Consider the following 5224-nt stretch of genomic DNA (forward strand, 5'->3'; position numbering starts at 1 on the left):
GCAGACTCCTCTTTGAAAACGACCCAATGAGGTTCAAGTATTGATTAAATGCACCAATAGCATTTAAGTATATAAACATATTAGCCAATAGGATTTGAGCAGGATGATCACGTGTGATGATCCATTTCTTCCCCTATATAAGCTTCATTGAAAATGTCTTTCATTTATTTAAACCCACAAGTTGAAGTAGGGTATACTTAAGTTGTTCGATCAATTCACTGGCAATACATCATTGGGAAGGAAAGAAAGTGGCACCATGTTCTTCAACTGTTTTGCCATCCTTTCTTTGGCACTCGCTGTACATGGTAAGGCAACATGATTCTTCTAAAAGCTGTCAGCTTGTCAGATTTTTTTCAATTTTATAACAATACATTTGACAGGTTTATTGACCTCCATGAAAAAGAGGTTCAAAGGTTTGAAACTTCTGTAAAAAAAGAGGGCTAGTTTAGATGACGTCATCAGCAAAGTTCCTTGAAGCTCATACCTTAAGGGAACTAATTTTTGGGGGAACTGATTTTTGCGGTTTTTGCGTGTTTTGGCCCCAAACCGCAAAATTTAGTTCCCGCAAAAATTTTGTCGACCTACGGACCGCAAAAATTAATTCCCGCAAAGTTTTTCAAAATTGGTCATCCGCAAAAATAAATTTAACGATAAATTTTCTTTAAGTTTTATTTCAAAGCTTTTTTTGCTAATACAGTAAGCACAACTACAGGAAGTTTTTAACAGAAGATATAAAGTAATGCGATATGCTACTGTCTCCTCAAGAAATCAGTCAATTGTAATAACATTGCTGGGAGTCTTAGTACATGGTTTCGGTTTTTTTGGTGGTCTGCTTGGCGCAATGTCTGCCATTTTTGTACAAAACGTATCAACAGTATTTTGGTTTATGAATTTTTTTATTTCAGGCTAGCTGACCGCAAAATTTAATTCCCGTAAATATTAAGATAATTTAACGACCGCAAAAATTAATTCCACAAAAAGAATTTTTTTGATGGCCTGCAAAAATTAGTTCCCTCAAAAATTAGTTCCCTTAAGGTAATCAATCAGATGTTTGTGAAGAGCAAATTTCTCTGATCTTATGGACTAGGTAATGAAAGATACCTTATTTTTTAGGTGATCCAGTACCAAACTGTGGTACTGTTGTGAAGAATTCAAGAATCGTAAATGGAGTGGATTCACAATCTGGACGCTGGCCCTGGATTGTAAGTTAAAAAGGTTTTCGCGTGCAATCTTTAGACAAAAATCGATGGTAATAGTCAGGCAGCTTTAACCCCCCCCCCCCGGGCCTGGAGGGGGGGGGTACTTAGGCAAATGGAGGGTAAGGTATATGCCGCCCTTAAGGGCTCTGGCCATATTGAATTTTTCATAATTTTCGTGTTTACAATGTGTTTTCTGACTGGTGTAACCAACAAAACTATGGCATGTTATACATTTTTTAGAGGAAAATACTTTGTCTTTACCACAAAAACGTATACGTAGTAAAAAATCGAATATTTACTGAAAAATATATAATAAATAAATAAGCTAAGGCTATTGCCGGAGCCTGTCCCGGTATGGATCTTGATGATAAAACATATTAAAAATGATAACATTAGATAAAAAAAAAATTAGATATTTGCAATTCACTGACAAGTCGTGATACATTTTCTGTTAGACAAACTATTCCTGAATCTGAAAATTCAAAAATTGCATTGAAAAAATTTGATGAAGAAGAAAATGAAGACATTTGCGAAGACAAATGTGTCATGTGTCACAATCAAATTAATATTCAAAGAATCTAAGATGGAGAGCACACATCCCCATGTTAAGCTCAAGTAAATTATATGATTTTCCATATCCGGTTACTACATTTTCAGTTGAGGATATGTTTCCAAAATTTCTCACTTTAACGTTATGAAAATTGTAAAGAAAGTTAATTCTTTTTAATCATAATGACTGTTGAAAAACAATTATTGTGTTGGTATTTATTTTCTTACATTTTGTTAAACACACGCGACAACCTTCTACTCAGAATCATGTTCGAACTCGATAATTTTTTTCCGGACACCCTGTACATGAGAAATTGGCAAAATTCAGTCAGTTGTCTTTCCAGTGTCTATAATAATTCCTTGGTCTTGGTCAGTAAAACGAGTTTCTTTTGAAAGAAATCTTTTGTCAGACTCCAAAGTGGGTAACAGCAATTACAGCAACTTTTCAATTCTCTAAAGTTACTTTAATCATGCTTTAATCTATCCTAATTTTATAAAATATGTATGTTCTGAGATTACACCTGTGATTTGATCGTGGTACGGCTTTATCCAAGATCGTGGATGATTGTCATGGCTACTTTCGTTCTCCCTGAGTGCACATTGAATTAAATCGGGATCTGTCTTATATAATATTCACACGCTGTGATACTCACGGTATTTAAACTAATTTGTTCTTGAAGAATATCTCTACAGCGTTGCATGCAGTCCTAACCGTTCGTTCCCTAGTGAAATCTTCACGAAAAGCTACCCACACTAGCCTTCCCTTGAATTTTCAACTTCTGAGTCGTCTTGTTACAATGCTAAAAAGTGAACTTTTTGAATGCTAAAAAGTGAACTTTTTGAATGCTAAAAAGTGAACTTTTTGAATGCTAAAAAGTGAACTTTTTGAATGCTAAAAAGTGTTTTTTGTAACATACGGCACGTCATACTAGATGGTGTATCTTTAACCATACTAACAGTAGATTTTCGGAAAACTTTTGTAAAAGCTTCTTCGTTTCAAAATTTTGAAAATAGTGGCTTTTGATCAATTTTTCATCCCAATTTTTTGTACAAAAAGAGTCATAACTTTTGAAACATCAATTTAGAAAATGTTTCCGAAAATTTTTAGATAGTTCAATCTTTTGCAGAAAATTAAAAAAAAAAAGGTTTACCCATTAAAACTTAGCATTTTTTGTAAAAGAAGTTAATATAACATTTCATTAACGACTTTTTAAGGTTCATAACGTCATTTTTGTAATTTAATTGCTAATTACTCTTGATAGAATAAATTCAGAAACAACTTATAAAGACAATTTTTTGTTTTAAAGTGTCAAGGAACTCAAGACACAAGTTTTATCTTCAAATCTCATAACAGATCTTTTGACTGTGGTCAGAGCCCTTAAGGGTACCTTTTTTAGTCCCGCTAAGGGTTGGAAAAATCAGAAAATCAAATTTCAGTCCCACTAAGGGTAGGAGAAATAGGAAAATTTGAACTTTTTACCCCCAGAAAGATCGAAATTTTGTCAAAATTGGTCAAATTTGTCCCGGTAAGGGTTGTAGAATTTACAAAATTTTCAATTTTCCTTTGCTTTCTCCTTTTTAGTCCCGGTAAGGGTCCGAGGGTCGAAAGTCGGGCAGCACCCCCCCCCTGTCAGCTCGCAACCCTAGTAACCCCCGGGCTTTAAACGGTCGACTTTTTGTCAACTTTTATCAAGAAGGAGGGAAGGCAAGGAAAAAAGTCGACCGTCTGCTCTAGGTCCAAACAACATTGTTTCAACATTCAGATAACGACCATACATTCATCTGACAATAGTAAACACATCGAGTTTAAATCTTGAAGGGCTAGAATAGTCGGGGAGCAGAATTAAATATCTCGAGTTTTAGAAGCGTTTTTGCTTAACCCAAGAGAAAAATGGGGTTGTTATATACCGTTGGAACGGAAATTTTATGCTGATTATGGAAACCCAGGTTGTAAAAAGAAACGTTAGAAAGGTATCTCTTGAAGGGGAAATAGAGGGAATTTAAATAGTTCAATTTTTTTTGTGTCGCTCAATTTTTATTTCTTAATCTTGTACACATTTTTTTATAAGCAGCTCCAATTTTTGGGTCAGGGATGCAATTACTTAGCATTCTGGCTCATTTTCTGAAAAATTTGCTTTGACCACCCCTGATATTATACCATATTTATTGAGTTTTGGGAGTCTTCTTGGAGATTACTTATTTCCCATCTGAAACGCGTAAAACACGCAGTTTTCAGACAAAACCAGAAAAAATGTAAAACCTATCGCCAGATTTCGATTAGCTTGATTGGTTAGCTTTATATGAGAGATCTTTAAATTTTATTAAATTTGAATCAAAAATTTGAATTGCTAGTGGTTATTACTAATCCCTACTCTCTATTACTATCCCTATGTTTAATTTTACCTTTTCTTTTTCTAGACTAGACTAGCAACTACGGGTAATCCCCTCAATTGCGGTGGCACACTAATCTCTGATCGCTGGGTGTTGAGTGCTGCACATTGTTTCACAGCTGCGGATAAAGACTCACTTACAGTTACTTTAGGTATAGTAAAATACCTTATCGGCCAAAACTTAGTCGGCCTTAATTATTAGTCGGCCTTAATTTTAGTCACCTCGTCAAAATTTAGTCACTAAGGGCCGACTAATAACTAAGTTTTGGCCATTTTTAAATTTTTAATCGGCCCAATTTTAGTCGGCCTTAATTATTAGTCGGCCCTAGTTTTAGTCACCTCGTCAAAATTTAGTCACTAAAGGCCGACTAATAATTAAGTTTTGGCCATTTTTAAATTTTTAGTCGGCCCAATTTTAGTCGGCCCTAATTTTTAGTCGGCCCTAATTTTAGTCACCAAGCCAAAATTTAGTCACTTAGGGCCGACTAACTTTTGGCCGATAAGGTAGAATAAATTCACCCAAAGATTTATTATACACTGGATAAACGACTCATAAAACGATGGAGAGCGACCATTGTATTTTCTTTGTTTCAGAAAACAATGGATGTTCTAGCTTTGTCCGCAAAGGACAACTGTCATGGCGGCTCGAAGATGTCTGATTTTTGAAAATGTTTATCAGTCTTATTTTTTAAAAGTTCTCTAGCACTTTCTTTTTGTACATTTACAGAAAAAAAAGTTTGAAAGTAAGGCTAGCATTTCGAGCTGGATACATTTGTGAAATCTAATGTGAGAAAAACATCAATAGGCAAGACATTCAGACAAAATGCTTATAATGACACAAAATTTTCAATTGGAATCTTTCCAAGACTGTCCCCAGAACAGCTGAAATTAATATACATAAGACTTGAGTGTCTTGGTTCCACTGTGGTATGAAAATCCTTTGGAGGCACGTGGTGGCAAGGTGGTTTTTTTGAGGTTAAAGTTTGAAAATTTCCGGTGTCAACATTCAATTTCTTATACACAACACGTCTTTTGCATCTTTCTCACAGCTTGAAACGTCATAACGACTTATGATAGCAATTAAGT

The 5224-nt window shown here is 34.8% G+C and overlaps 1 long non-coding RNA gene across 1 annotated transcript; it reads left to right on the top strand.

Annotated features, from left to right (window-relative positions):
* The first annotated feature begins 200 nt into the window (after window positions 1–200).
* On the top strand, window positions 201–4286 carry LOC136817468 (uncharacterized). Its single transcript, XR_010848099.1, has 3 exons — window positions 201–305; window positions 1114–1202; window positions 4167–4286. It is a non-coding gene; the product is annotated as an uncharacterized lncRNA (long non-coding RNA).
* Window positions 4287–5224: the final 938 nt, after the last annotated feature.

The sequence above is a fragment of the Clytia hemisphaerica genome, unplaced genomic scaffold, assembly GCF_902728285.1.
Source record: "Clytia hemisphaerica strain Z4C2 unplaced genomic scaffold, Clytia hemisphaerica genome assembly, whole genome shotgun sequence".
NCBI classification, from domain to species: Eukaryota; Metazoa; Cnidaria; class Hydrozoa; order Leptothecata; family Clytiidae; genus Clytia; species Clytia hemisphaerica.